The 12,189-nt window shown below is 44.2% G+C and overlaps 1 pseudogene; it reads left to right on the forward strand.

Moving 5' to 3' along the window:
- The window catches only part of LOC135575104 (WASH complex subunit 5-like), a 78,399-nt pseudogene that overhangs the window by 49,218 nt on the left and 16,992 nt on the right, over positions 1–12,189 (forward strand).

Here is a 12,189-nt window from a genome sequence, read left to right on the forward strand (position 1 = left end):
CCTATAGTAGTGACTATAACTAGGACCTATAGTAGTGACTATAACTTGGACCTATAGTAGTGACTATAACTTGGACCTATAGTAGTGACTATAACTAGGACCTATAGTAGTGACTATAACTAGGACCTATAGTAGTGACTATAACTTGGACCTATAGTAGTGACTATAACTAGGACCTATAGTAGTGACTATAACTAGGACCTATAGTAGTGACTATAACTAGGACCTATAGTAGTGACTATAACTAGGACCTATAGTAGTGACTATAACTAGGACCTATAGTAGTGACTATAACTAGGACCTATAGTAGTGACTATAACTAGGACCTATAGTAGTGACTATAACTAGGACCTATAGTAGTGACTATAACTTGGACCTATAGTAGTGACTATAACTAGGACCTATAGTAGTGACTATAACTAGGACCTATAGTAGTGACTATAACTAGGACCTATAGTAGTGACTATAACTAGGACCTATAGTAGTGACTATAACTAGGACCTATAGTAGTGACTATAACTAGGACCTATAGTAGTGACTATAACTAGGACCTATAGTAGTGACTAGGACCTATAGTAGTGACTAGGACCTATAGTAGTGACTAGGACCTAGTGACTAGGACCTATAGTAGTGACTAGGACCTATAGTAGTGACTAGGACCTAGTAGTAACTAGACTATAACTAGGACCTATAGTAGTGACTATAACTTGGACCTATAGTAGTGACTATAACTAGGACCTATAGTAGTGACTATAACTAGGACCTATAGTAGTAACTAGGACCTATAGTAGTGACTAGGACCTATAGTAGTGACTAGGACCTATAGTAGTGACTAGGACCTATAGTAGTGACTAGGACCTATAGTAGTGACTAGGACCTATAGTAGTGACTAGGACCTATAGTAGTGACTAGGACCTATAGTAGTGACTATAACTAGGACCTATAGTAGTGACTATAACTAGGACCTATAGTAGTGACTATAACTAGGACCTATAGTAGTGACTATAACTAGGACCTATAGTAGTGACTATAACTAGGACCTATAGTAGTGACTATAACTAGGACCTATAGTAGTGACTATAACTAGGACCTATAGTAGTGACTATAACTAGGACCTATAGTAGTGACTATAACTAGGACCTATAGTAGTGACTATAACTAGGACCTATAGTAGTGACTATAACTAGGACCTATAGTAGTGACTATAACTAGGACCTATAGTAGTGACTATAACTAGGACCTATAGTAGTGACTATAACTAGGACCTATAGTAGTGACTATAACTAGGACCTATAGTAGTGACTATAACTAGGACCTATAGTAGTGACTATAACTAGGACCTATAGTAGTGACTAGGACCTATAGTAGTGACTAGGACCTATAGTAGTGACTAGGACCTATAGTAGTGACTAGGACCTATAGTAGTGACTAGGACCTATAGTAGTGACTAGGACCTATAGTAGTGACTAGGACCTATAGTAGTGACTAGGACCTATAGTAGTGACTATAACTTGGACCTATAGTAGTGACTATAACTAGGACCTATAGTAGTGACTATAACTAGGACCTATAGTAGTGACTAGGACCTATAGTAGTGACTAGGACCTATAGTAGTGACTAGGACCTATAGTAGTGACTAGGACCTATAGTAGTGACTAGGACCTATAGTAGTGACTAGGACCTATAGTAGTGACTAGGACCTATAGTAGTGACTAGGACCTATAGTAGTGACTATAACTAGGACCTATAGTAGTGACTATAACTAGGACCTATAGTAGTGACTATAACTTGGACCTATAGTAGTGACTATAACTAGGACCTATAGTAGTGACTATAACTAGGACCTATAGTAGTGACTATAACTAGGACCTATAGTAGTGACTATAACTAGGACCTATAGTAGTGACTATAACTAGGACCTATAGTAGTGACTATAACTAGGACCTATAGTAGTGACTATAACTAGGACCTATAGTAGTGACTATAACTAGGACCTATAGTAGTGACTATAACTAGGACCTATAGTAGTGACTATAACTAGGACCTATAGTAGTGACTATATCTAGGACCTATAGTAGTGACTATAACTAGGACCTATAGTAGTGACTATATCTAGGACCTATAGTAGTGACTAGGACCTATCTGAGGACCTATAGTAGTGACTATAACTGAGGACCTATAGTAGTGACTATAACTAGGACCTATAGTAGTGACTATAACTAGGACCTATAGTAGTGACTATAACTAGGACCTATAGTAGTGACTATATCTAGGACCTATAGTAGTGACTATAACTAGGACCTATAGTATAACTTGGACCTATAGTAGTGACTATAACTAGGACCGATAGTAGTGACTATAACTAGGAGCCAGAGTTTCCCTGACTAGGTTCCTGGCCCCTAACTGAGCAGAGGGAGCAGATGCTCACTGAGTCTCCCCAAACCGTTCCTCTCTGGCTCAAAGGAACAGTGTTCTGTGAGAGGCAGCAGCGTTCTGTGAGAGGCAGCAGCGTTCTGTGAGAGGCAGCAGCGTTCTGTGAGAGGCAGCAGCGTTCTGTGAGAGGAGGCAGCAGCAGCGTTCTGTGAGAGGCAGCAGCAGCGTTCTGTGAGAGGCAGCAGCGTTCTGTGAGAGGCAGCAGCGTTCTGTGAGAGGCAGCAGCGTTCTGTGAGAGGCAGCAGCGTTCTGTGAGAGGCAGCAGCGTTCTGTGAGAGGCAGCAGCGTTCTGCGAGAGGCAGCGTTCAGCGTTCTGCGAGAGGCAGCGTTCAGCGTTCTGCGAGAGGCAGCGTTCAGCGTTCTGCGAGAGGCAGCGTTCAGCGTTCTGCGAGGGGCAGCGTTCAGCGTTCTGCGAGGGGCAGCGTTCAGCGTTCTGCGAGGGGTTCAGCGTTCTGCGAGGGGCAGCGTTCAGCGAGGGCGTTCAGCGTTCTGCGAGGGGCAGCGTTCAGCGTTCTGCGAGGGGCAGCGTTCAGCGTTCTGCGAGGGGCAGCGTTCTGCGAGAGGCAGCGTTCTGCGAGGGGCAGCAGCGTTCTGCGAGGGCAGCAGCGTTCTGCGAGGGGCAGCAGCGTTCTGCGAGGGGCAGCAGCGTTCTGCGAGGGGCAGCAGCGTTCTGCGAGAGTTAGTGGGTTTTCTACAGCTGAACATCCTGGACTTGTTATTTTGTTCCTGATGTTCTCACAGGTTGCCAAACTCACCCACGCCATCTCCATCTTTACTGAAGGGATTCTGATGATGAAGACGACGCTGGTTGGAATCATCAAGGTCCGTTTTTAAATTAAAACTGTTTTTTGCAACTGTTGTTTTTAGATATATTGACGGCAGGTAGCCTAGTGGTTAGAGCGTTGGGCTAGTAATCGAAAGGTTGGTAGATCGAATACCCGAGCTGACAAGGTAAAAAAATCTGTCATTCTGCCCTGAACAAGGCAGTTAACCCACTGTTCCCGGTAGGCCGTCATTGTAAAATAAGAATTTGTTCTTAACTGACTTGCCTAGTTAAATAAAATAAAAATATATGTTTATATTTGAGAAAATGTGTCTAAATGCATTAGTCTTACCTTATTTAAATGGCGTCTCTTCAGGTGGATCCCAAGCAGCTCCTGGAAGATGGTATCAGGAAGGAGTTGGTGAGAAGAGTAGCCTACGCTCTACACAAAGGACTTATCTTTAACCCCAAGGCTAAGGTGAGATAAGGTAACCCCAAGGCTAAGGTGAGATAGTAGCCTACGCTCTACACAAAGGACTTATCTTTAACCCCAAGGCTAAGGTGAGATAGTAGCCTACGCTCTACACAAAGGACTTATCTTTAACCCCAAGGCTAAGGTGAGATAGTAGCCTACGCTCTACACAAAGGACTTATCTTTAACCCCAAGGCTAAGGTGAGATAGTAGCCTACGCTCTACACAAAGGACTTATCTTTAACCCCAAGGCTAAGGTGAGAAAGTAGCCTACGCTCTACACAAAGGACTTATCTTTAACCCCAAGGCTAAGGTGAGATAGTAGCCTACGCTCTACACAAAGGACTTATCTTTAACCCCAAGGCTACACAAAGGTGAGATGTAGCCTACGCTCTACACAAAGGACTTATCTTTAACCCAAAGGCTAAGGTGAGATAGTATCCTACGCTCTACACAAAGGACTTATCTTTAACCCCAAGGCTAAGGTGAGATAGTAGCCTACGCTCTACACAAAGGACTTATCTTTTAACCCAAGGCTAAGGTGAGATAGTAGCCTCACGCTCTACACAAAGGACTTATCTTTAACCCCAAGGCTAAGGTGAGATAGTAGCCTACGCTCTACACAAAGGACTTATCTTTAACCCCAAGGCTAAGGTGAGATAGTAGCCTACGCTCTACACAAAGGACTTATCTTTAACCCCAAGGCTAAGGTGAGATAGTAGCCTACACTCTACACAAAGGACTTATCTTTAACCCCAAGGACTTGAGATAGTAGCCTACGCTTACACAAAGGACTTATCTTTAACCCCAAGGCTAAGGTTTAGCCACGCTCTACACAAAGGACTTATTTACATTTACATTTAAGTCATTTAGCAGACGCTCTTATCCAGAGCGACTTACAAATTGGTGAGATAGTAGCCTACGCTCTACACAAAGGACTTATCTTTAACACCAAGGCTAAGGTGAGATATATCTGACCATAACACAGCACAATATCAACCGTTCCGAGGGGCTGTCGAGTGGCGCAGCGGTCTAAGGCACTGCACCTCAGTGCAAGAGGCGTCACTATAGTCCCTGGTTCGATTCCGGGCTGTATCACATCCGGCCGGGATTGGGAGTCCCATAAGGTGGCGCACAATTGGCCCAGCGTTTGGCCGGGGTAGACTGTTAATTGAAAATAAGAATGTGTTCTTAACTGACTCGCCTAGTTAAATAAAGGTTACATTTTAAAATTAAACCCACAGTACCATTCAGCACAAGGTTAACCGTCACTTTCAAAACTTTCACTGTCTGAAGTATCAGTTTGTTCAGGTTTTATTCATGACAGAATACAAAACAAAAGTTGTCTGCTACACTTAAAAAAAAATATATATATTTTAAAAAGTGTTACAGAATATTAAATCCTGGTAAATGTCAATCATGGTACAGACCAGTGAGTTGATGCTGAAGGAGTGTTACAGGATATTAAATCCTGGTAAATGTCATTTCTCATCACCTGGTACAGACCAGTGAGTTGATGCTGAAGGAGTGTTACAGGATATTAACCCTGGTAAATGTCATTTCATCACCTGGTACAGACCAGTGAGTTGATGCTGAAGGAGTGTTACAGGATATTAATGTCATTTCTCATCACCTGGTAAAGACCAGTGAGTTGATGCTGAAGGAGTGTTACAGGATATTAATGTCATTTCATCACCTGGTACAGACCAGTGAGTTGATGCAGAAGCTGAAGGAGATCACCCGGTCCTTTGAGTACATCCAGGATTAGTCTCCATCTACGGTCTGAAGATCTGCAGGAGGATCTCGGAAGGCAGGAGGTAACAGCTTCTCAAGGGACCTTTTATGGTCACATGACCTCTTTCTCACTGGGTCTGGTCACATGACCTCTCTCATGGACTATATGGTCACATGACCTCTTTCTCACTGGGTCTGGTCACATGACCTCTTTCTCACTGGGTCTGGTTGATTCCTTGTATCCCCTTTCTATATATAGTCACATGACCTCTTTCTCACATGACCTCTTTCTCACTTTGTCATGACTCTTTCTCACTGGGTCTGGTCACATGACCTCTTCTCACTGGGTCTGGTCACATGACCTCTTTCTCACTGGGTCTGGTCACATGACCTCTTTCTCACTGGGTCTGTTGATTCCTTGTCACATGACCTCTTTCTCACTGGGTCTGAAATATAGTCACATGACCTCTTTCTCACATGACCTCTTTCTCAGTGGGTCTGGTCACATGAGGTCTGGGTCTGATTCCTTGTATCCCCTTTCTATATGGTCACATGACCTCTTTCTCACTGGGTCTGGTCACATGACCTCTTTCTCAGTTGATTCCTTGTATCCCCTTTCTATATAGTCACATGCTCTTTCTCACTGGGTCTGGTCACATGACCTCTTTGATCATGGTCACATGACCTCTTTTTCACTGGGTCTGGTCACATGACCCTTTCTCACTGGGTCTGGTTGATTCCTTGCATCCCTTTCTATATATAGTCACATGACCTCTTTCTCACTGGGTCTGGTTGATTCCTTGTATTCTTTCTCTCTGGGTCTGGTCACATGACCTCTTTCTCACTGGGTCTGGTTGATTCCTTGTATCCCCTTTCTATATATAGTCACATGACCTCTTTCTCACTGGGTCTGGTCACATGACCTCTTTCTCACTGGGTCTGGTCACATGACCTCTTTCTCACTGGGTCTGGTCACATGACCTCTTTCTCACTGGGTCTGGTCACATGACCTCTTTCTCACTGGGTCTGGTCACATGACCTCTTTCTCACTGGGTCTGGTTGATTCCTTTTTTTAAATACAGTGGGGCAAAAAAGTATTTAGTCAGCCACCAAGTGTGCAAGTTCTCCCACTTAAAAAGATTAGAGAGGCCTGTAATCATCATAGGTACACTTCAACTATGACAGACAAAATTAGAAGAAAAAATCCAGAAAATCACATTGTAGGATTTTTAATGAATTTATTTGCAAATTATGGTGGAAAATAAGTAAGAGGCTATATACGGTAGTGAGGCTATGTACGGTAGAGGGGCTATGTACGGTAGAGGGGCTATGTACGGTAGAGGGGCTATGTACGGTAGAGAGGGCTATATACGGTAGAGGGCTATACGGTAGAGGGCTATATACGGAGTGGGCTATGTACGGTAGAGGGGCTATGTACGGTAGAGAGGGGCTATGTACGGTAGAGGGGCTATGTACGGTACGGAGTGGGCTATGTACGGTAGAGGGGCTATATACAGTAGATATATTAGCTGGTTGAATACAGGTTAGTTGAATCAGGTTAGTTACATCTGGTGGTTGGATTGAAAGCCTACAGGAGAGTAGCTCTCCAGAGACAGGGTTGGGAGAGACCTGGTTTCAATAATATACGTACTATTTAAACGGCTAATGTTCGCCTCTTTGTGTTTCTTAGATCCAGGATTGGCAGAGTGTCTACCAGTCGACCCATATCCCCATACCCAAGTTCCCCGCGGTCGATGAGTCGGCCACCTTCATCGGACGACTCTGTAGAGAGATCCTCCGCATCACAGACCCCAAGTAGGTATCTCTCTCTCTCCATGTCACCTTGGTGGCGTCAGTCTGTTAGCTTGTAGCTACACTACCTACTCATTCAAGGGTATTTCTTTATTTAAAAAAAAAACTATTTTCTACATTGTAGAATAATAGTGAAGACGTCAACACTGAAATAACACATATAGTAACCTGAGAAAAAATGTAATAGCCACCCTTTGCCTTGATGACAGCTTTGTACACTCTTGGTGTTCTCTCAACCAGTTTCACCTGGAATGCTTTTCCAACAGTCATCAAGACAAAGGGTGTCTATTTGAAGATTTAATTATGGAAGGTAGCGTTGGTGTTCTTTAATAACATGGTGTAAACATGGTAGATTTTTTTTTTTTTGGGGGGGGGGTAATACTCTCTTCTCAGTGCTTTTAATATGTCTTCATGCAAAGCCTTCACCTGTTACCTGTGTTTCCCAGGGCGACGTGTTACATGGACCAGTTGAACACCTGGTACGACCTGAAGACCCACCAGGAGGTGACCAACAACCGTCTGTTCTCTGAGATACAGGACACCCTGGGGACCTTCGGCCTCAACGGGCTGGACAGGCTGCTCTGCTTCATGATGGTCAAGGAACTGCAGGTCACGTGATATTATGTTGTGAAACCCAGCCTGCCAGCCGATCAACACTACTCTGTTAGGATGCCTTTTCATTTAACCTTTTAATTTAACCAGGTTAACCTTTTAATTTAACCAGGTTAACCTTTTAAATTAACCTTTTAATTTAACCTTTTTAATTTAACCTTTTAATTTAACCAGGTTAACCTTTTAATTTAACCAGGTTAACTTTTTAATTTAACCAGGTTAACCTTTTAATTTAACCTTTTAATTTAACCAGGTTAACCTTTTTCATTTAACCTTTTAATCTAACCAGGTTAACCTTTTAATTTAACCTTTTTAATTTAACCTTTTAATTTAACCAGGTTAACCTTTTAATTTAACCAGGTTAACCTTTTAATTTAACCAGGTTAACCTTTTTAATTTAACCAGGTTAACCTTTTTAATTGAACCTTTTTCATTTAACCTTTTAATTTAACCAGGTTAACCTTTTAATTTAACCTTTTTAATTTAACCTTTTAATTTAACCAGGTTAACCTTTTAATTTAACCAGGTTAACCTTTTAATTTAACCAGGTTAACCTTTTTAATTTAACCAGGTTAACCTTTTTAATTGAACCTTTTTCATTTAACCTTTTAATTTAACCAGGTTAACCTTTTTAATTGAACCTTTTTAATTTAACCTTTTAATTTAACCAGGTTAACCTTTTTAATTTAACCTTTTAATTTAACCTTTTAATTTAACCAGGTTAACCTTTTTAATTTAACCTTTTAATTTAACCTTTTAATTTAACCAGGTTAACCTTTTAATTTAACCAGGTTAACCTTTTAATTTAACCTTTTTAATTTAACCTTTTAATTTAATTTAACCTTTTAATTTAACCAGGTTAACTTTTAATTTAACCAGGTTAACCTTTTAATTTAACCTTTTAATTTAACCAGGTTAACCTTTTAATTTAACCTTTTAATTTAACCTTTTAATTTAACCTTTTAATTTAACCTTTTAATTTAACCAGGTTAACCTTTTTAATTTAACCTTTTAATTTAACCTTTTAATTTAACCAGGTAATCTTTTAATTTAACCAGGTTAACCTTTTAATTTAACCTTTTAATTTAACCAGGTTGTCCCATTTTGACTTCAAACAATCACGACATTGAGGTCAATATCAGTGTGCTGTTATATTTTAATACAGATGCTGTTATTCGTAGCTTCATTTAAAAAATATATATTTATTTTTTCACCCCAATTTCGTGGTATCCAATTGTTTGTAGTAGCTACTATCTTGTCTCATCGCTACAACTCCCGTACGGGCTCGGGAGAGACGAAGGTTGAAAGTCATGCGTCCTCCGATACACAACCCAACCAAGCCGCACTGCTTCTTAACACAGCGCGCATCCTACCCCGGAAGCCAGCCGCACCAATGTGTCGGAGGAAACACCGTGCACCTGGCAACCTTGGTTAGCGCGCACTGCGCCCGGCCCGCCACAGGAGTCGCTGGTGCGCGATGAGACAAGGATTTCCCTACCGGCCAACCCCTCCCTAACCCGGGTGACGCTAGGCCAATTGTGCATCGCCCCACGGGCCTCCCGGTCGCAGCCGGTTACGACAGAGCCTTTGCGCGAACCCAGAGTCTCTGGTGGCACAGCTGGCGCTGCAGTACAGCGCCCTTAACCACTGCGCCGCCCGGGAGGCCCTTAGCTTCACTTTTCTGTTCGAGACAACGCCGCTCCTTATCATTCAACAAGCACATAGTGCAGTGTGACTCGGCTCACCTGTTTTAGCCTGGTTCCTCTCTACCTGGTACAGCCAGAAGAGGACTGGCCACCCCTCATAGCCTGGTTCCTCTCTACCTGGTACAGCCAGAAGAGGACTGGCCACCCCTCATAGCCTGGTTCCTCTCTACCTGGTACAGCCAGAAGAGGACTGGCCACCCCTCATAGCCTGGTTCCTCTCTACCTGGTACAGCCAGAAGAGGACTGGCCACCCCTCATAGCCTGGTTCCTCTCTACCTGGTACAGCCAGAAGAGGACTGGCCACCCCTCATAGCCTGGTTCCTCTCTACCTGGTACAGCCAGAAGAGGACTGGCCACCCCCATAGCCTGGTTCCCTCATAGCCTGGTTCCTCTCTACCTGGTACAGCCAGAAGAGGACTGGCCACCCCTCATAGTTCCTCTCTACCCCTGGTTCCTCTCTAGGTTTCTTCCTAGGTTCTGGCCTTTCTAGGGAGTTTTTCCTAGCCACCGTGCTTCTACACCTGCATTGCTTGCTGTTTGGGGTTTTAGGCTGGGTTTCTGTGCAGCACTTTGAGACATCAGCTGATGTACGAAGGGCTTGTTCAAGTGGTGCAGTTCGTTAGTTGCTTCCCCTTCGAGGTTCTGTAACACGACAGGGTTTTTTTTTTTTTGGTTCCATTAGAACTTCCTGTCGGTGTTCCAGAAGACCATCCTGAGAGACAAGGCTATGGTGGATGTCTTTAAAGCCATGCTGAGCGCTGTCAATCCCGTCAAAGGTATCGTGGGTAGGTATCAACAGCTCAGGAAGGATTCTTACCAGGGTTGTGTTCATTAGGTTATACAATGGAAAACATTGTTCCAGTCATTATGACCAGGGAACATTAGGCTCCCACTGAACAGGACCCAGAGATGATGACCAGGGAACATTAGGCTCCCACTGAACAGGACCCAGAGATGATGACCAGGGAACATTAGGCTCCCACTGAACAGGACCCAGAGAGTATGACCAGGGAACATTAGGCTCACACTGAACAGAACCCAGAGATTATGACCAGGGAACATTAGGCTCCCACTGAACAGGAGATGATGACCAGGGAACATTAGGCTCCCACTGAACAGGACCCAGAGATGATGACCAGGGAACATTAGGGCTCCCTCCCCCCAGTTATGACCAGGGAACAGTCATTATGACCAGGGAACATTAGGCTCCCTCCCCTGTTTCAGTCATTATGACCAGGGAACATTAGGCTCCCTCCCCTGTTTCAGTCATTATGACCAGGGAACATTAGGCTCCCACTGAACAGAGATTATGACCAGGGAACATTAGGCTCCACTGAACTGTTTCAGTCATTATGACCAGGGAACATTAGGCTCCTGCTGAACAGGACCCAGAGATTATGACCAGGGAACATTAGGCTCCCTCTGAACAGGAGATTATGACCAGGGAACATTAGGCTCCTGTTGAACAGGAGATTATGACCAGGGAACATTAGGCTCCTGCTGAACAGGACCCAGAGATGATGACCAGGGAACATTAGGCTCCCACTGAACAGGACCCAGAGATGATGACCAGGGAACATTAGGCTCCCACTGAACAGGAGATTATGACCAGGGAACATTAGGCTCCTGCTGAACAGGACCCAGAGATGATGACCAGGGAACATTAGGCTCCCACTGAACAGGACCCAGAGATGATGACCAGGGAACATTAGGCTCCCACTGAACAGGAGATTATGACCAGGGAACATTAGGCTCCTGCTGAACAGGACCCAGAGATGATGACCAGGGAACATTAGGCTCCCGCTGAACAGGAGATTATGACCAGGGAACATTAGGCTCCTGCTGAACAGGACCCAGAGATGATGACCAGGGAACATTAGGCTCCCACTGAACAGGAGATTATGACCAGGGAACATTAGGCTCCTGCTGAACAGGAGATTATGACCAGGGAACATTAGGCTCCTGCTGAACAGGACCCAGAGATGATGACCAGGGAACATTAGGCTCCTGCTGAACAGGAGATGATGACCAGGGAACATTAGGCTCCTGCTGAACAGGAGATGATGACCAGGGAACATTAGGCTCCTGCTGAACAGGACCCAGAGATGATGACCAGGGAACATTAGGCTCCTGCTGAACAGGACCCAGAGATGATGACCAGGGAACATTGACCAGGCTCCTCCCTGCTGAACAGGACCCAGAGATGATGACCAGGGAACATTAGGCTCCTGCTGAACAGGAGATGATGACCAGGAACATTAGCCTCCTGCTGAACAGGACCCAGAGATGATGACCAGGGAACATTAGGCTCCCACTGAACAGGAGAGATGACCAGGGAACATTAGCCTCCTGCTGAACAGGACAGAGATGATAACCAGGAATATTAGCCTCCCGCTGAACAGGAGATTATGACCAGGGAACATTAGGCTCCTGCTGAACAGGAGATTATGACCAGGGAACATTAGGCTCCCACTGAACAGGACCCAGAGATGATGACCAGGGAACATTAGCCTCCTGCTGAACAGGAGCCAGAGATTATGATCAGGGAACATTAGGCTCCCACTGAACAGGAGATTATGACCAGGGAACATTAGGCTCCCGCTGAACAGGAGATTATGACCAGGGAACATGGAAACCACTGAACAGGCAGAGATGAC

The sequence above is a fragment of the Oncorhynchus nerka genome, linkage group LG14 (genome assembly GCF_034236695.1).
Source record: "Oncorhynchus nerka isolate Pitt River linkage group LG14, Oner_Uvic_2.0, whole genome shotgun sequence".
Taxonomy (NCBI): domain Eukaryota; kingdom Metazoa; phylum Chordata; class Actinopteri; order Salmoniformes; family Salmonidae; genus Oncorhynchus; species Oncorhynchus nerka.